The following is a 21,386-nucleotide window of genomic DNA, read 5'->3' on the forward strand; positions in this document are numbered from 1 at the left end:
GTTAGTATAAAGTATGAGTTAGAAATTCCATGTGTGCATGATAGTGCTCGATGGTTTAGAAAATATGCTTATTTATATTACCTAAACCTTTGAAAATTAATACTTAGATGAAGTTAGTGTGGTGCAGCAAAAACAACATAGGGTTTTGGAGACACAGTCCTGTGTTCTAATTGTGGCCTCAGCATTTATGTGACCTTGGGCAGATTATTTTACTTTTCTAACTCTTAGCTTCCTTTTCTGTAAATTAGGGTCAATAATAAGTATTCAACTGAGAGACAATTTGGATTAAGTGAAAAAATGTGTGGAAAGTGCCAGGCAAAGGACTTGGCAATGAATAATAAATGTCATTTCCTCTATACCCCCAAACAGAAAATAATGGAGGAGAACTTCTAATATAGCAGACAACTGACTAAAACTGAAACATATTAAATGAAGGGTTTCTGTACCTTTGGTACAGGAGGTAAATGTGTTTTAAAAAGGGGGGTGGGGGGAGTTTAATAAAGAAAGGCTCCAGAGTGGCGACAGAGGTTAATGTGGCAATCATTTATTTTCACATCTACATAAAATTTGAAAACATAAATACTCTGAATGTTTTGTGATAGTGCATATGTGTGCCTTTACCAATGCAGTCCAAAAGTCCAAAAGAATAATGTAGAAACATTGAGTAATATTTAAATGCAATGTCCTGAGTAGAAAGATAGATACAAATTAATTTATTTTACAACCCCACCATCCATGGGTTCATAATATATTATCACAATGAGGCTTACAAAAAACACAGTACTAATAAAGTGACATTAAATGTTCATGTTTAGTAAATGCTATGAGATGTGGGGAGACTAACAGCTCTAAGTTCTGAGTGATCGGGGTCACTGGAAGTGTCCATTTGGGAGAACAGACCCACTATGATGTGATTCAAGTGTCTGCTGGGCCACAGAGGGAATCCTGAAAGGAGTGTACTAGAAATAAATTTTATCTGCTTTATACTTTTGACATGGACATGACAGGTACAGTACCTGTGGTAAACTCTAAGGGGCTGAATTTATAAATATGAAAAGTTGGTATGAAGGGGGAATCTGAGAGGCTCTGATGGAGGTCTTTTGAAATGATCTGAGGTCTTCTGAGATCTTTACTTGGAGGCGGACACACTTGTGTGCAGTGAGGGAAGAACCATGCTTTTTAGGCACAGTTATAGAAAAAATGGTGGTTAAAATACTTAAATAATTTTGTACTTGTTGGTGAATTGCTGCGGCCCAAGCCTACCAAATGCCTCCTCTCCCCTGAGACCATCTGGTTACCTCAGCATAGCAAGGAACAGCCAAGACATCTGTTCTGATCTGTCTGAACTATGACTGCTCTGTTCTATTGAATATCATTCCAGGGAAATATTATGAATCTATATTTACAGTGATATGCAGGTAAGTACAATTGTAGATAGACACGCTTATCTATGTTTGTGCATATAAATACCTGAATACACTTAGACCTTTTGGGGAAAGATACATGAATATATTAAAGCTGTCACCTCTGGGATTTGCAAACAAGGAATCAAGGAGAGAAGGAGGAGAACTTTTACTGTTTATCCAATACCCTACTATATTAATTAATTAACATAAATATCTTAGTTTTTTATAAAATTACTTTTAAAATAAAAATTACAGCAAATAAGTATGGAAAGGATAATATTAGGAGTAAGATGGAACACATTCCATCAACTGTTATTCAAAATATTTGCTATTTCTGCATTTTTAAGGTATTATTCATAAGGAATTATTTTAGACACTCCATATCCAACAACTCATTCACATGAAATTTCTTCATAAAGAAATTTGTTGAAGAATATACTTATCGATTAACCTCATATAACACAGAGAGATAGTTGTCTCTATCGTAAATATGAAACACCACTCCTAATTTCTGGTAATCCTAAAGTATTTCTGACAATGTTGGTAAAATGATAAAGAATCATTTTACAACTAAACTGTGAGCTCCTAAAGGTCAGAGATGCTATAATCTTTATTATAATCTGTTTGAAATAATGGGCATTCAATATTTATTAGATTTAGTTGAATAACCCAAATCACTGTAACAGGCATCCATGCTATTTTTATAAGCTTAACACTGTTTTGTTGTTGTTGTTGTTGTTGTTGTTGTTGAGCTTGAATCTCAGTCAATACCAGCCCATTTTGTCACTTGCAGGAACTAAGACATGCATTGCTTGAGTGTTCATCTTATTTTGTTTCTGTGAGCTGAGAAGTTACTTAAATTCTTTGATCCTCTGTTTCCCAATGTTTCTTTTTCAAAGTCAAAACCAAAGAGATACTGAGATAATGAATACAAAAAACTACATGTTTCCTAGGCAGAGAAAAAAAAGTCTGTATAAATATTTCAAATTAACATCTTTCCTGTTAGGAAAAAAATGTAGAGAGTTCTTTTTTTTAATAGAAAACAAAACAAAACAAAAAAGCAAAACATTAGAGATCACAGGTACCCAATAAGATAGAAAGAATAAAAATACACTGAGATGACTGATAATTTTGTTTAAAAGAGAGCTCAGCAAGCAAATGTAGGAAGGGGCCAAATTCTTTTGGAGCTACAATATAGATACATGACTTAGGAGATTCTGTGTTGTTTCTGAAATAATAGATGAAGCCCATGGAAAACAGTTATACTAGAAACCCCACAGACTCTTCCTATAATTCAATATAACAGCCACCATTAAGTGATATGGAAAAGCAGTCATTTCCTTAGAGAATATTAGAAGAGTCCCATTTCAAAACAATATCCCTTTTTCATTTATTTTCTATGGATTCTTCCATATTTCATACAAAGTTAATTAAATTAGTTGGCATGTAGTAGTATTTTGAATAAACTTTCTAAAATATGGTAGACAGCATTATTGAAAATCACAATGAATAGAAGTATTATTTGAAGGCATCTGAGAATGGCTGTGAAAATTTTAACAGTGATTTTCAAAGTACTCCAATTTTAATGATCCTAATAGAATAATTCTCTACTGTACCTATGCTATTTAATTAACTATGTCTTTGTTTTCAGTATAAAGAATCTTCAAACTCAGTAGTCATAAAACTTTATTTCCACATGAATAAAACCTTAACCTATATGGGGTGCAACAAGGAAAGCAAACATCTCATTGTAAGAAATACAAAAATTCCATAGTGAATAGGCTTTGATGAACCTTAGATATCAACAAACAATTGCCAAATTTTTCACTGTTGGTGGGCACTTTTTACAAACTTAGTGCATAAAGAATAAATCCAAAATAACTTGAAATTATAACAAATGTTTCATATTTTACACACAGCAAAGTGAACTTTTTATTTCATATTCCAGTTATATGTCACCTAACAAAATATTATGTAATACTTCATTGTTGCAGAACTGCATTAGATGTTTCAGCTATAATAAGCAGCACATTAAAAACTTGATTTCTTTTAGGGTAGAATTGGACAATAGTGTCTTTCTAAAGACTCCTCAGTCCCAAAGTAATAAGTACCATGTTTCCCCGAAAATTTTTGGACCAAAAATTAATATAAGACCCAGTCTTATATTATAGTATATCATATTATATCATATATACTATGTTATATTATATTATATTAATTATATTATATTATATGACAGGGTCTTGTATTAATTTTTGCTCCAAATGATGTATTAGAGCTGATGGTCCAGCTAGGTCTTATTTTGGGAGAAACACAGTAACATACAATGACAACCGTATACAATGACGTTTTCCAATTTTCTCATACCACGGCTGAGATATGATATAGGTACAGCACTGGGGTAAAAAGAGACCTCAAAGGTGCAAGTGAGCATCCTAGGGACTTTGGCCACTCTGTACTACCCTAGGGCTGAATATCTTAGCCATCTATCACCCATGTAGATAAGTGATATCCAGAATCAATTTCTAGCTCATGAATTGCTAGGTCTGGATTTTTTATAAATACTCCCTGCTATAACTCTATCCCAGTTTATCCTTTGTCCTTAGAAGAATCACAGGACTAGAAAAATGCTACCAAAAAATAGTGTTTTGGAGATTTTACTGAGGCTTTTATTTTTCTTTCTTAATTTACAGTTGAAATTTAGCATTATATTAGTCTCAGGTGTACAGCATAGCTTTTAGACATTTTGAGTGTCACTGGCACACAGTTAAGAGAACCAGGCCAAAAATATGACTTCTTAATAATATAACAAAGCTATGGACCTCTGTTTCCTCTAAACCAATCCCCGAGAAAGCCATGAAAATATTAATAGATTCACTCTCTATAGAAGATGACACTTTATCCTTCTCATAGGACTTGACCTTAATTACCTTCTTGCATTTCTTCTTTTCTAATCTCTCAAGAGAATAACATGTGGCCATCTAAATTCTGTCCACTGTTGAGTCCCGTCTCCTCTCACACATGACTATCTGTGTGTGAATTTCCTATAGAAAATCTACACAACAAAACTGTTTAATTTTGAAAGAGGCTTTGCAATATTCTAGAAACTTCTCTTGCCCAGGATATGCATTTTAACATTTCCATGGGCTGTGATGCCATCTCTAATATATTTTGAAAATTCTTCTGCATTCTTAGTTCTAATAATGTGTTTGTCAAATTCTCTTATTTATCCATATAGGTATATTGGATTTCAGAAAATAATGAGAGTTACACAATATCAGAACCAGAAAGGATCCTAGAAATCATTAGGTATCAAGCATAGTACCCATTGGAATAATCAGGGATGGTTTATAGAAACGTATATATGTTTCTGTATTGGAGTTGATGGATGTAGTTCATACTATCGTGTTTCCCCGAAAATAAGACCTAGCCAGTCCATCAGCTCTAATGTAGATTTTGGAGGAAAAATTAATATAAGTCCCAGTCTTATTTTAATATGTTATATAAGACCCAATCCGGCTAGGTCTTATTTTGGGGGAAACATGGTATCTGGTCTTTCCCCTGAGACTTCAAAAGAGAAAATAAAGAAATAAAATAAAAACAAATAGCAACAAAGAGAAGAGATGAGGGAAGTTCAGCATTTTTCTGGAAGGTCCATGACAGTGGCTGATGAAGGAGAGCAGAGGTCATGGGCTAAAGTACTCAAACAGTTGGCTGTTGCCCCGGGGGAAAATCCAGCAGAACTTCATAGAAGCAGGTCTGACCAGAACCAGGGGTTAAACATGGGGTTGAACATAGGGAATTCATTGAAAGTCCAAATACAACAAAAGATTAATTCAAAGATCCACCCCTACCGAATCACATGTCACTAAGTTCTTATTCCCCACTAAACATTTCTAAGCAATTACAGAAAATAATGGTTCATCATAATCTTAAAAATTCTTTGAAGAGGCAATCATATAGATTTTGATAATACTATTACTAAACCTAAGTTTAAGCCAAGTTCCAGCATGTGTTTAAATGATAATCTAAACTTTAAAAAAATTAACCTGAAAATACATCAATTATTACTTTCTGGATGAGTTTTATGGCCCTTGTAAATTTACACTTATTTCAAAAACCATAGAATAATGTAATGGGGAGTCCAAAAGAACAGTCTCCTTGGCACTTGTACTTTCTTCCAGAGAAATTCATTTACAATAATTTCACATACTGAAATGATTTGTATTTGTCACTCAGTTACAATGTGCAGCCCATTTATTCTCCCCACCCATCCCCAAGTGTATACTACCATTGCTGCATGTGAACCTAATGAGTTGCAGGTAAGCAAATGAGACATTTCTCCTCAGGATAAGTGATTCCCATGTTGCCAGAGAGACAGAAACAGTCTGCCCTCAATTAAAACAGATTTTTTATACTCACATTAAACTCATGCAAAGTTTATACATTTGAAAATGAATTGCTCTACCACTTCAGAATTTCTAAGAAACAGTAATCTAACTGGATGACTAATGATAATCCTTTGAAGATAAAATGTTCAATTATTTGGTGAAATTGTTTTTTAAAAGGGTTTTAATCATTGCCTAACTCCTCATGAGTATTTGAAGGATTTCTCTACCTCACACTGCAAGAGAAAAATCTCAACTCCTAGCACTGAAAATTAATGTCACTTTTCAGCCCTCCCTAAGTTAATATATAGATGTAAAGTAATTTCATTTTTCATTAAAAATCATATTTTTCCCCCCTGGACAAATTGATTTGGAAGAATTAAACAGCACGAATAGCCAAGAAAACCTGAGATGGAAGGGCAACAAATGGAGGGATATATTGTTAAATAAAAAAGCAACATGGAGAAAATTGCAGTTATACTGGATGCTACTCTTTAGAACAAAAGGGACATCTCCACTAACATCCCCAAAACACACATCTGGACATTTCCAGAAATGGGATGGAACCACAGAGCACCATCTATAAAGCAGTCATGCCAAAAAATGTGAACCTGAATTAAAAGCAAATCTCTAAATTTATCAGTTTACACAACATACTATAAAGGAGCATTTAAACAGCACTGCAGGGATACATGTGATGTGAAATTTTCATAATCAGTATAACAAGATTACTAATACATCTCATTTGAATAAACAAATAATTCTCATTTACATAATGATTTTACCAGTACTGCTAATTTAGTGCTTGCCCTTAAAGAGTAAACATTTAATGCCTTTTCTTTATTATCTTGATGAACCTTGAACTCTGATTCATACTGTGACTACACTGCATTCTGAGCTCAAGAAATAGATCTTAAAACTTTCAAATTAACTATCAACTCTAAAGGATATTGCTAGCCCAGAAGTATCAAAATTTTAGTCCAGTCTTAAGAAAACTGGTAACATGAGTGAATAGAACCCAAATGGGAATGAATAAGGTCCTCCCTCAGCTTATTAATGCATTTCGTACTCCATGCTTCATTAAGTTGCTATCATTTTTAACAACGTTAGCTACAGGTAAAACTCAGACAAGCATTTTCTCTTTAGCATTGCCCTTGACATATATTCTCTCCTCACATATTTCTCTCTCATATGAAACAATCTATGATTTCAAAAGATTGACCTGCCTCCTGTGAACAAGCCATTGGCACAGCATGGATGTCACACCAGCTAGTGTAAAAGAGCAGGTAGGCTGACTCCCCCATAGAACATGACAGTCCTTTCAATGAAGCCATCACAGAGCACAATATTGGTGTGAATCACAGACAATCAGAAAAGTGGAAGTTTAAAGCTTGTCTTCTAAAATTTATTCACCCTGGAGAAAAACCTGGCATTGCCTTTGTTTTTGTGCTTCTGTAGTTACCAGGGTAAGAACCTACATGTTCTCCAATTTATGACATTGCAGACATGAATGAATCATTCTAGTTCAAAGCATTTGGGGAATAATAGCAAAGATTTGTAGTGATGAGAAGAGTTAGGCATCTAACGTTAACAGTGCAGAATAGCAAATCAAAGACAGAATGAAACTTTCTGATCTTGGCTCCTGAATTCTTTCAACAGATCAGAGTCACTTAACACATACTCATTTCCAGATATTACAAATGAAATAACATCAGCTATTTTCATGCTTATATATTGCCCCCCTTTCTTGTCCTTCTCTAGGGATGTTCTTAACAATAGCCTGTGCCCTCTGTTTATTACTTTGCCAACCCTATGGTCCATAACCCACCTACCAACCTACTTTAATCACTTTCAGAAGAGTTGCAAGCAACCTGGCTGGAAAACTCACATATATATATATACATACATATACATATATATACATATATATATATATAAATATATGTATATTAATAGTATTATATATTTATTACATATAAAATTTATATATGTTTATTATATAATATATATTTATTATATAATATTATATATATACATACATACATATATATGTGTGTATATATATATATATATATATATATATATATATATAAAACTTTCCCCCTTTCCATCCTCATCTTCTTTGAAGTCTCTACAGTCTTTGACTATGCTCTCTTCCCCTTTTGGAAACTATTTATTGTTGAAAAATAGTATTTATTTATAATTCAGGAAGTTTTTAAAAAGAAAAAATGTATTTTTCTAATATAGCTTTTGCCTAAAATGGAAAGTAAACAATGGGAGAGGAGGACGTGAAGGCAGAAGCGTGTTCAGAAGACAGCACTATCTGAAGTTCTCGCCAAGCCCTGTGTGGGTGCTCCTGCTGTGGTTCTTCACAATTCAAGTTTCCTTAACAAAGCTGTGTCCAATGTTTTATCTCCTAATAATTCTTTTTGTAGAGAAAGTAACATTTTATTTAGTGACTTGTTTTTTCCAGGCATTTCAGCATACAGAGGTTTCTTTCTGCTATTATAATGAGAGACTTATGAGACAGGTAGGAACTGATAAGAAAATTGCAATGGGAGAGGGTAGATGTGGCAAAAAGAATAATGGTCCCTCAAAAATTAAGATCATATCGTAATCTTTGGAACCTGTGAATATGTTACTTTAGATGGCAAAAGGGACTCTGCAGATATAATCTAGTCAAACGCCTTGAGATGGGAAGGTAATCCTGGGTGATACATATGAGCCCAATAGAAATACAAACATCCTTAAACATAGAAAATAAAAGAAAATGAGGAGGTCAGAGTGATGAAACAAGAGAAGTTCTCAACCCATTTTTGGCTTTGAAGATGGAAGAAGGGGCCAGGAGACAAGGAATGCTGGTAGCCTATAGAAACTAGAAAAAAGCAAGGTAATGGATTTGAGAGCCTCCAGAGGGAATCCAATCCTACCCACACCTGGATTTAACCTCAGTAAGGCTCATGTCAGATTTCTAATCTATTAAACTGTAAGATAATAAACTTGTGTTGTTTTAAGCAAAACTATTATGGCAGAAATGGAAAATTAATATAGTAGATCAATTGTTCCACTTCACATGACTAGTAAATTATGGAAAAAGTTTATAGATCCACGTTTGTCTAATGTGGTTTTTATATAATAATACCTTTCATGTCGATGAATATTTCAACAAACTTCTTTTTTTTTTTTTTAATTAATTTTATTGGGGTGACAATTGTTAGTAAATTTACATAGATTTCAGGTGTACAATTCTGTATTACATCGTCTATAAATCCCATTGCGTGTTCACCACCCAGAGTCAGTTCTCCTTCCATCACCATATATTTGATCCCCTTTACCCTCATCACCCACCCCCCCACCCCCTTACCCTCTGGTAACCACTAAATTATTGTCTGTGTCTATGAGTTTTTGTTTCTCATTTGTTTGTCTTGTTCTTTTTGGTTTATATACCACATATCAGTGAAATCATAGGGTTCTCTGCTTTTTCTGTCTGACTTGTTTCACTTAGCATTATTCTCTCGAGATCCATCCATGTTGTCACAAATGTTCCTATATCATCTTTCCTTAACGCCGAATAGTATTCCATTGTGTATATGTACCACAACTTCTTTATCCATTCATCTATCGAAGGACATTTTGGTTGTTTCCATGTCTTGGCCACCGTAAACAAAGCTGCAATGAACATTGGCGTACACGTGTCTCTATAGAGAAATGCTTTTATATTTTTGGGGTAGATACCCAGAAGAGCGATTGCTGGGTCATATGGTAATTCTATTCGTAATTTCTTGAGGAACCTCCACACTGCCTTCCATAGTGGCTGCACCAGTCTGCATTCCCACCAACAGTGTATGAGAGTTCCTTTTTCTCCACAGCCTCTCCAACACTTGTTACTATTTGTTTTGTTGATGAAAGCCATTCTGACTGGGGTGAGGTGATATCTCATTGTGGTTTTCATTTGCATTTCTCTGATGATTAGCGATGTTGAGCATTTTTTCATATGTCTATTTGCCATTTGTATATCCTCTTTGGAGAAATGTCTCTTCAGGTCCTCTGTCCATTTTTCAATTGGGTTGTTTGTTTTTTTGTTGTTGAGTTTCATGAGTTCCTTGTATATTTTGGATATTAGCCCCTTATCAGAGGAACTGTTTGCGAAAATCTTCTCCCATTCAGTTGGTTGCCTCATTATTTTGTCAATAGTTTCTTTTGCTGTGCAGAAGCTTTTCAGTTTCATATAATCCCATTTGTTTATTTTAGTTTTTACTTCCATTGCCTTTGGAGTCAAATTCATAAAATGCTCTTTGAACCCAAGGTCCATAAGTTTAGTACCTATGTTTTCTTCAATGCAGTTTATTGTGTCAGGTCTTATGCTTAAGTCTTTGATCCATTTTGAATTAATTTTGGTACATGGTGACAGATAGCAGTCCAGTTTCATTCTTTTGCACGTAGCTATCCAATTCTGCCAGCACCATTTATTGAAGAGGCTGTCTTTCCTCCATTGTATGTTTTTAGCTTCTTTGTCAAAAATTATCTGTCCATATTTATATGGTTTTATTTCTGGGTTCTCAATTCTATTCCATTGGTCTATGTGTCTGTTTTTCCGCCAATACCAAGCTGTTTTGATTATTGTAGCCCTGTAGTACAAGGAAAAATCAGGGAGTGTGATACCTCCAGTACTGTTCTTTTTTTTTAATATTGCTTTGGCTATTCGGGGTCTTTTGTGGTTCCAAACAAATCTGATGATTTTTTGTTCTATTTCTTTAAAAAATGCCATTGGGATTTTAATGGGGATTGCATTAAATCTGTATATGGCTTTGGGTAATATGGCCATTTTAACTATGTTGATTCTTCCAATCCATGAGCACGGAATGTCTTTCCATTTCTTTGTGTCTTCTTCAATTTCTTTCAAAAATGTCTTATAGTTTTCAGCATATAAATCCTTCACATCCTTGGTTAAGTTTATTCCTAGGTATTTTATTCTTTTTGCTGCAATTGCAAAAGGAATTGTTTTTTCTATCTCTTTTTCTGAGATTTCATTGTTGGTATATAGGAAAGCAATGGACTTTTGTACGTTGATTTTGTAGCCAGCAACTTTACTATATTCATTGATTGTTTCTAATAGCTTTTTGGTGGAGTCTTTAGGGTTTTCTATGTATAGCATCATGTCATCTGCAAAGAGTGACAATTTAACTTCTTCATTCCCAATTTGGATGCCTTTTATTTCTTTCTCTTGCCTGATAGCTCTGGCGAGGACTTCCAACACTATGTTGAAAAGCAGAGGTGATAGGGGACAACCTTGTCGTGTTCCTGAACGTAGAGCAAAGGGCTTCAGCTTTTCACCATTAATTATGAGGTTAGCTGAGGGCTTGTCGTATATGGCCTTTATTATGTTGAGGTATTTTCCTTCTATACCAATTTTAGTAAGTGTTTTAATCATAAATGGATGTTGTATCTTATCAAATGCTTTTTCTGCATCAATTGATAGAATCATATGATTTTTGTCCTTTATTTTGTTTATGTGATGTATCACATTGATGGATTTGCGAATGTTGAACCATCCTTGTGCCCCGGGGATGAACCCCACTTGGTCGTGATGAATAATCTTTTTAATGCATTGTTGTATTCGATTTGCTAGAATTTTGTTTAGGATTTTAGCATCTGTATTCATCAGAGATATAGGTCTGTAGTTTTCTTTTTTTTGTGTTGTCCTTCCCAGGTTTTGGTATCAGGGTAATGTTGGCCTCATAAAATGAGTTAGGGAGTACTGACTCTTCTTCAATTTTTTGGAAGAGTTTGAGCAGGATTGGTATTAGATCTTCTTTGAAGGTTTGGTAGAATTCACTGGTGAAGCCATCTGGTCCAGGACTTTTGATTTTGGGAAGGTTTTTGATGACTGATTCAATTTCGTTACTGGTGATCGGCCTGTTAAGATTTTCCAGTTCTTCATGATTCAGCCTTGGAAGGCTATATGTTTCTAAGAACTTGTCCATTTCTTCTAAGTTATTAAATTTGGTGGCATATAGTCCTTCATAGTATTCTTGGATAATCCTTTGTATTTCTGTGGTGTCCGTGATAACTTCCCCTTTTTCATTTCTGATTTTGTTAATTAGTGTCTTCTCTCTTTTTATCTTAGTGAGTCTAGCCAAGGGTTTGTCGATTTTTTTAATCTTTTCAAAGAACCAGCTTTTTGTCACATTAATTTTTTCTATTGTCTTTTTGTTCTCTATTTCATTTAGTTCTGCTCTGATTTTTGTTATTTCCTTTCTTCTGCTGACCTTGGGTTTCGCTTGTTCTTCTTTTTCTAGTTTTTTAAGGTGTAACATGAGGTTATTTATTTGGGATTTTTCTTGTTTCTTGAGATAGGCCTGTAATGATATAAATTTCCCTCTTAAAACTGCTTTCGCGGCATCCCAAAAATTTTGGTAGGATGTATTTTCATTGTCATTTGTTTCTATGTATCTTTTGAGCTCTCCTCTAATTTCTTCTTTGACCCAGTCGTTCTTTAAAAGTATGTTGTTTAATCTCCATGTATTTGTGTTTTTTCCTGCTTTCTTTTTGCAGTTGATATCCAATTTCAAAGCTTTGTGATCAGAGAATATGCTTGGTATGATTTCAATCTTCTTAAATTTGCTGAGGCTGATTTTGTGTCCCAATATATGGTCTATCCTTGAGAATGTTCCATGTACACTAGAAAAGAATGTATAGTCTGATGTTTTAGGATGAAGTGCTCTATATATGTCAATTATGTCCAATTCCTCTAATGTGTCATTTAGGGCTGCGATTTCGTTATTTATCTTCTGTTTGGATGATCTATCCATAGCTGTCAATGATGTATTTAAGTCCCCTAGTATAATTGTGTTTTGGTCAATTTCTCCCTTTAGTTCTGTTAGTAGTTGCTTGGTATATTTCGGTGCTCCCTGATTGGGGGCATAAATATTGATGACTGTTATGTCTTCTTGTTGTATAGTCCCCTTTACCATTATGAAATGTCCATCTTTGTCTCTTGTTATCTTTTTCACCCTGAAGTCTGTTTCATCGGAAATCATTATGGCTACACCTGATTTTTTCTGGGTACCATTTGCTTGGAGTGTCAATTTCCACCCTTTCACTTTGAGTCTATGCTTGTCCTTGTAGCTAAGATGTGTCTCTTGTAGGTAGCATATGGTTGGGTTTAGTTTTTTGATCCAATCTGCTACTCTGTGTCTCTTTATTGGTGAGTTCAGTCCATTTACATTTAGGGTGATTATTGATATGTGAGGATTTCCTGTCATTCTGTCTTTAGTTTTCTGGTAAGGCTGTGTCTCCATTGTTCCTTTGCCTTTTTGTTGTTGTCTGTTATTTCTGTGTGGTAGTATTCTATGATGTTTCCCTCTGTTTCTTCTTTTATTACAGTATATATTTCAGATTTGGATGTTTTTTGAGTGGTTACCCTTGAGTTTATGTAAAAGAAAGTTTGATATTTAGAGTATTCCAGTTTCTTCAGTCCGCTTACTTTCTCTATTCCCATATTCCAGTTCAGGCCTTTACGCTCCCCCTTTTTATGTTTTGGTTGCCACAAGTTGTCCCTGTTGATGGTGGTCTAATAGCCTCCTTTAGTATTTCTTGTAGTGCAGGTCGTGTATTAGAAAATTCCCTCAGCTTCTGGATGTCTGGAAAGGTGTTTATTCCTCCTTCATATCTAAAGGAGATCTTTGCTGGATATATTATTCTTGGCTCATGATTTCTCTCTTTCAATAGTTTGAATATTTGGTTCCATTCCCTCCTAGCTTGTAGAGTTTCTGCTGAAAAATCTGATGATAATCTAATGGGCTTTCCTTTGTAAGTTACCGTCTTCTTTTCCCTGGCTGCCTTGAGGATTCTTTCTTTATCATTGATTTTAGACAGCTTCAATACAATGTGCCTTGGTGAAGGCCTGTTGGGATTGAGGTAATTAGGTGTTCTATTTGCTTCTTGGATTCGAGGATCCAGTTCTGTCCACAAGTTTGGGAAGTTCTCATCGACGATTTGTTTGAATATATTCTCTGTTCCCTTCCCTCTTTCTTCTCCTTCTGGTATGCCCATTATTCTTATATTGCTCTTTCTGATGGAGTCAGAAAGTTCTTGTAGAGTTCTTTCATTTCTTTTAAGTCTCAAGTCTCTTTCTTCTTCCCTCTGTGTAAATTCCAGGTTCCTATCTTCGATGTCACTGATTCTTTCCTCCATCTGGTCAACTCTACTACCTAAGCTGGATATTTTATTGTTAATTTCTTCTATAGAGTTCTTAATCTCCAGAAATTCTATTTGGTTCTTTTTCAAGATTTCAATCTCTTTTGTAAAATGCTCATGGTGTTCTTTGATTGTGTTTCTGAGTTCATTAAACTGCCTTTCTGTGTTTTCTTGCATCTCGTTCAGTTTTTTCAGAATTGCGATCTTGAATTCTCTGTCATTTAAATCACAAAGGTCCATATCTCTAAGTTCCTTTTCTGGAGACTTTTCACTTTCTTTCTGAGCTATCTTGTTGCCTTGGTTATTCATGGCAATCACTGATTTACTATTTCTCTTCCTAGACATCTACAGGAGTGTCTTCTGCAACAGGTTGATAGGTATACGAAGAGCTTTTGGAGTTCCAAAGCTCTTTCTGCACCAGATTCAGAGCCCGTTTGTTTCAGCAGTTCTGTTTACTCCTGCAGGGATCCGCCCAGATAGGTGGGGCCAGGGGCGGGGTGAGTTGTGAGAGGTGGCCCAGAGCAATGGCAGCGACCACCACCACAGCCAGTCCTGCTTCCACAGCTCCCTCCCCTTTGCCGGAACTAGTTGAGCTGTGAATCTGTGTCTGTGGTCCACAGTTCTCAGAGCAGCAAATATTCTGTCCTTTGATCTGACACTGCTACTTTATGGCTTCTAGCACAGGGCAGGTGGGGGCGGGGCGAGCTCTGGGAGGGTAGGGAGGGGGCGGCTAGTCTCCGTGCCTAAGGCTTCTGTTCTCCGCTTGGCAGTGAGGGCTTAAACCACCGATTTCAGCCCTCTTCCCTCAGTCTTTGCTCCGAGGTCTGCCGTGAGCGAGCGTTGGGTTCAGCGGTTTTGTATGCTGCCCCCTCAGCCCTGTGGGCCGTAAGCGGAGCCCTAGCAGTCCGAGTCCTTCCCTCTCCCGCAGCGGCGGTAGTTCCGGGAGCAGCGGGCTCCCAGCACTGAGCTAGGTCTGTGTCCTGCGCCCGCGGGGCTCCGTCTCCGCACTTCTCCTCTCCCTCCTCCCCCGCTCGCGCGATTCACCCACCTGGAGGTGAATTCAGTAGTTGGCCTCTTTGTCTTGCCTGTCTGCTGTGCAAGGAGTCCTTTGTGGAGTTATTGTTGTCCGATTCGTTGTAAATTCCAGGGGAGCGTTACAGAGGCTCACCTCACGCCGCCATTTGTTTTTGATCTCTCAACAAACTTCTTTATACAGATATTTCCCACGTCTTAATTTCTGAACTAACTACCTTCTTACATCCCATTTTATGTTTCAAACTAACAACTGAACATCTCTTATGACAACTTAATCTTGCTTTGTAAAGAAAAAAATGATGTCCTTCTCTTACCACCAAATTAAATTATAAGTTGCTAGCAGGAGAAAACTATAAATATCTCTTAATGCCTTACACATAATAGATGCTTAATAATTTTTTTTAATATTCAGTTGCACAGGTAATCAAAAATAGAATACCACTTCTGAAATGATTTAAGAAATGTCTTAGGTGATTTCTGTGCATGTGCCATTAAGTCAGTTCTGACTCCTGGCAACCCAGTGACTGATATCCAGAAGGTCCTGACTTCAACAGCTCTGCTCAGCCTGTAGACTCATGCCTACAGCTTCTCTTATGGAGTCATCCTATCTCCATGGGATGATTTCTACAAGTACCTAAAGGGTGAACCTACCTAACTACCATATAACATGAATAAGTACAGATGACACATCTCTCATCATAGACAGAGGGGAACTTCTATTAAGATAACAATCTTAAATATGTCTAAACCACATTTTCTCTTCTGAAATAAAAAATTGCAAAAGACAGCATTCTGCCAAGGTTTATCAAGCTACCTTTTACCTCAAATTTTAAAGAGGTGACCTCACTTGCCAGTGAAGTGAAGAGTATAAAGGGAATGAAAAATTAGAAAGCCTTAAACCCTGATGTCATTCTGGCTGCAATTTAAAAATAAGGATAGTTGATTACACTCATAACCATATAGACATTTTCTAAGGACCGAGTGCCAAAAAATTATGAATATACTCTGAAAAGCTACCATTTTAAGAGGACAATATGACAAAGTTCTTACAAAAACCACCCTGCAAATTCTTCCCTCTTTGTATTCTGCCTAGATTTCTCCTGATTTCTTTTTGTTAGAAATTGACCAAATCATAATATAAGTTGGGTAATGTCAGGTCAAACATGAGTTACGAGGTGCTGAGAGCAAGATTACTGAAGCTCCAGAAGGCTCCATAGCATACACAGAACACTGAGCGTTTCACTGTCTCCTCTATATGACCTTCACAAACAAAAGCCCTGTTAGCAAGTTTGACTGCTCGTGGACTTAGCTCACCATGTAGGACTAATTGGTTTCACCTCAATAAAAAATTCCTTTTTTTTTTTTTTAAACCCTCACCACTAGAGAAAATCAAGGCTAATCAAACCAGGACTGAGACTGCAGGAGGAAAAAAAGAAAACCTTAAGACGTTTCATAGAACAATCTTCTGACATTGAAATCCTTCCAATTAAAAAGGTTATGAAAAAAGCCACAAAAAGTCATGGTTATAGGAACAGGAACAAATGATGTTGAACACTTTCTATAGTACCAAGTGTCCTTCCATAAGCATTTAAAGGAAGCATGTCCTTCCTTTACGTAATTAATTTATGTAAAAGCCTTCATTAGAAAAATCGCACACACGTTTACATTTAAAGTATGATAAAATGTGTTCTTGAATCCTGATTCTGAAATTACTATTCATTGGAACATTTAATAACAATGTCTAGACACAAATCTCAAAGAACAATATATCTTTGGGAAACAGAAGTAGTGTTTCACCAATACGGTATTAAGCTCTATTTCCTTTGTGATACCAAAAGCATAAAACTTAATAATCCATACGGCTTCTTGAGCAGTTTGACTACAATTACTCAATATCAAATGGTAAAGCTTCAAGATCATTAATAGGAGAATCTGATACTATAAACTGAATCCATCTATGGCAGAGAACGAATGACAGCAGAACACCCCTGAATTCCACCATATGCATATGTCAAGGATAACTGTAAACAGAGACACCATAAACAACACTGTAACAAAGTGCTGCACTATGAAGTCACGATTCTGTTAAATCTAAGTATGTTGTGGATGTTGCTAGATAACTGCAGCTATTAGCAAAGCATTATAAAAGGTACGAAGGATGGAGCTTTAACTTTTTCTTATCCTAAGCTCCATGTCTGCAGTGAGGATAGAACGATATTATAAGTAGTGACAATTAACAACAGGTCGTAAATATGGACACTTGTTAAAAGTAGATTTGACATATAGTTTGTGTGGGGGAAACTTCCATTTTTCTGCCTGTGCAACATAAGACACTATTAAGTATCATCACAGTTAGACGTGAAGAATAGCAGTATGAGTAATAAAATTCTTAAGGTAGTCCTTTTTTTGGGTCTAGGTCATGAACTGTAAAATTATAATGCAAACTGAAAGAAGGTCATGATTTGAATTGTAGATATTCTTGACATCAACATTTTAGACGTGCATCAAATACTTAAAGTACACCGCATACTGGACTAAATTCAGATTAATTTTTGCAGCCTACACAAAAATGAAATTATTAAACTAGGAGCAGAATCTCTTTAAGTGTCCACATTCTCAATAACCTTTTTAGGAAGGTTTAAGAGGCAATATTCAAATGGCATTTGCAGTGGCTCCTTGATTAAGAAGGGTGGGAAGGACTCATTCCTGCAATCAAATCCACTTTCCAAAATTCCTAACACAGACTCTAATATTCTGCACTTCTATACATATTTTAATGTCCCACAGAGTAATAGATTGATTAGTTCTGGAATTAGTTTGCTCTAGAAACATTATTGAGCAATGGATTATTTATTGTGCTAGTCTTTCATCTAGGTGTTGAAATACAGTGGTGAAGATAACAAAGTTGCTTTCTCATGTCGAAGTTGCTTTGTAGTCTAGAAAAACAGGCATTACACCAATGGTGTAATGGTGTGCTGGAGCCAGCTTGCACTGGCTTTCAAAAAGCCTATTATGAGGATCTCTATCCAATTCCTTGTCAAATGACATCATGGTAACTTGAAATCAGCTCTGATGGGAATATTTACACCATAGAAACTGGCTAACACTACAAATCAGGGTTTTTCTTTTTTTATCCCCTGGCAAGCCAGTTAAACGTTTTTCAGGACCCCCACTGCAACAAATAAGGTAAATGAATACGTAACGCAATTTTAGGTAGAAGATTCTAAAACAGATGGTGATCAGGGAAGGATTTTCTGAGAAAGTGACATTTGAGCAGAGACCTTGCTGACATGAGGGATGAAGCCATGTCAAGATCTAAGGAAAGGGCATTTAAAACAGAGGATATAGCAAGTTTAAAGAAACTGACGCAAGGATGAATTTCATTCATCCCAAGAAGGTCAAGGTGGCTAGAATAAAATAGGAGCAATAGATTGGGGTCAGCTGTTGTGCTGGAGAAGCACACAAGGCCAGGTCATGCAGGCTGTATAGGATGTGGCAAGGAGTATGGATTTTGTCTACCATGTTTCCCTGAAAATAAGACCAGGTCTTATATTAATTTTTACTCCAAAAGACTCATTAGGGCTTATGTTCAGTGGATGTCATCCTTAAAAATCATGCTAGGGCTTATTTTCAGGAAAACACAGTATGTATGTTAGGAAGCCATTGGAGGATTCAGAGCAGAGGGGCGATGAGATCCAATGCATATTTTTACAAGATGAATGTGGCTGTTGTTTGGTGAGTAGGCTATAAAGAGGAGATGTGAAAGCAGAAAGACTAGTCAGGGGGCTATTCTAGTAGTCCTGGTGAGAGACGATAGTGGCTTTGACTAGGGTGCTAGTGGCACAGATGACAATAAGTGTTATACGAGGTCTGACTATTACGTGCGTGAACTCATCCTAGAAAAAGTGCTACATCCCTCATTGCTGAATATCACTATGGTCATACTCAAAGTACTCCACCGACACTAGTGCCTAGTCCACCCTTCAAAGCAATTTTGGAACTCTTTCTGGAATGGCCATCAGAACTGTCGTCTTATTACCCTTGATGTCCTAAATGTCATCAAAATGTCTTCCTTTATCTTTGGGTAAAAAAGAAGTCATTGGGGGCCAGATCAGGTGAGTAGGGAGGGTGTTCCAATTCAGTTATTTGTTTACTGGCTAAAACCTCCCTCACAGACAGTGCCGTGTGAGCTGGTGCATTGTCGTGATGCAAGAGCCATGAATTGTTGGCAGAAAGTTCAGGTTGTTTTCATCTTTTTTATGCAGCCTTTTCAGCACTTCCAAATAGCAAACTTGGTTAACTGTTTGTCCAGTTGGTACAAATTCATAATGAACAATCCCTCTGATATCAAAAGAGGTTAGCAACATCGTTTTGACTCTTGATTTGAACAGACAGAACTTTTTTGGTCATGGAGAATTGGCTGAGTTCCATTGTGCACGTTGATGCTTTGTTTCAGAGTCATATTAGTACACCTACGTTTCATCACCAGTGATAACATGGGCCAAAACATCGTCTTGCCTCTCCAAAACGTCTTGGCAAACTTCGACTCCCCTTTGTTCATCGGTGAGCTCCTTTGGGATTATTTTTGCACCTTTCTCATACCAAGATTTTCAGTTAAGATTTTACTGACTGTTTCTCTATTGATATTTACTTGGTCTGCTATGCTTCTTACAGTCAGGGGATAATTTTGAAGTGCAATTTGATGAATTTTTGCAATGTTTTCATCAGTTCTGCGCGTTACTGGCCATCCTGACCTCTCTTCATCAGTGATGCATTCTCTCCCCTAAGAAAAATGTTTAATCCATCTGGACAGTCGTTTTTTTTCATGGCTTGATCCCCATAAACTACCATGTCCTTGATTTCACTTTCACTGTTGCCAAGAAATTGAATGTTTGTTCGTTGCTCTAATTCAAGCTCAGACATATTCGCAACTGCACACAAAAACACGCAACAACGGTAATGAACGCCACTCAGCAAGACACCGCCACACGTCAACATGAACACAGCTGTGAGACATTGATATACTAAGGTTATGAAACCTTACCGAGCTGTTTGTACAGTGCTGCCAGTGTAAGCGCATGGTGGCAAGTTCATGAACGTAATTATCAGACCTTCTATTCAGGATATATTCTGTAGGCTGAATTTGCAGAACGTGGATAAGGTGCATTAAGGAAAAAGAATAATCAAGGATAATTCCCAGGCTTTTTGTTTCCTTTTATTTGTTTGCCTGAATAACTGGATTAAGAGTGCTGTTATTGCTGAAAAGACATGATTTGGGAGCATAAATCATTAAGACTTCTGTTTTGAGCTGTCAAATTTGTGATGTCTCATTAGATGTTCACGTGTATTTGTTGGTTGAGGGACAAATGAAGTGTAATGTTAAGTGCCATTTGGGAAAGCTTCATAACTTTCTGTGCCTCTTTTTTTTTTCCATCTGGGCAAAAAAAATAATAATATATTTCCATCATAAAGTTGTGACGCTTACCAAACACAATGCCTGTGAAGTGCTAAGAGCAGTATCCAGCCTATATTAAGCATCTATTAAATATTAGTTATTATAATCAGTAGCTTAGCTGGTACTTAGGATCTAAGTAGTTTTTATACAATCTTGAAAGAGAAAGAACCTTGCATATGAAAAGAATACATATCTATTGTCAAACTTTTAACTAAGAGAAAGAGAAAGGCAAATACACAGAGACAATGAGAAATTAGATTAATGGATAAACTCCTAATTGGGGGTACTGAATTCCCATTCCCACCTATCCTTATAATTTACCTACCAATACTCATTTGGTTTGGGGGGTTTTGTTTGTGTGGTTTGGCTTGATTTGGTTTTATTATCGTAATGAATACAGAAAAAAGAAAAGGGATTATAAATAATTCAGTGGTAGAATACATTTTGAAATTTATTTAACTATATTAATTGATTAGAAAGGTCTAGCACTTGCTCCTGTGCTACTGGCAGGTACCTTAAAGTGTATCGTGTTTCCTGAGATTCTGATAGGAATCTCCCTTACGGTACCCTTGCGTTTCAGGAATTCTACCTCCCCAAGGAAGCCTGGAAGCAGGAACATGGTATAAGACCACATGTTTACAAATTATTTTTTAAATAACTAAATTTCACAGACTATGTAATTACATGAGGAACATTGTTCATGATATAACATAACCAAGCACAGTTAAAAAAGGACATAATTATATAACATAACCCAGCACAGTTAAAAAGGACATACTTATATAATAAAACAGCTAAAAAGGACATAGAAATTTACCATATGCTACCAACATAATTCATGTATATTTGTGTATGCACTATGTGTTGTCTGTGTGTGCATGTGTGTATGTTGAAGAGAACTGA

The 21,386-nt window shown here is 36.1% G+C and overlaps 1 protein-coding gene across 2 annotated transcripts in view; it reads right to left on the reverse strand.

The window, feature by feature from the left end:
• The window catches only part of LAMA2 (laminin subunit alpha 2), a 531,205-nt gene that overhangs the window by 345,572 nt on the left and 164,247 nt on the right, over positions 1 to 21,386 (reverse strand). The gene's annotated exons all lie outside the window — the stretch shown is intronic.

This window comes from Rhinolophus hipposideros (genome assembly GCF_964194185.1).
Source record: "Rhinolophus hipposideros genome assembly, chromosome: 3".
Taxonomy (NCBI): Eukaryota; Metazoa; Chordata; class Mammalia; order Chiroptera; family Rhinolophidae; genus Rhinolophus; species Rhinolophus hipposideros.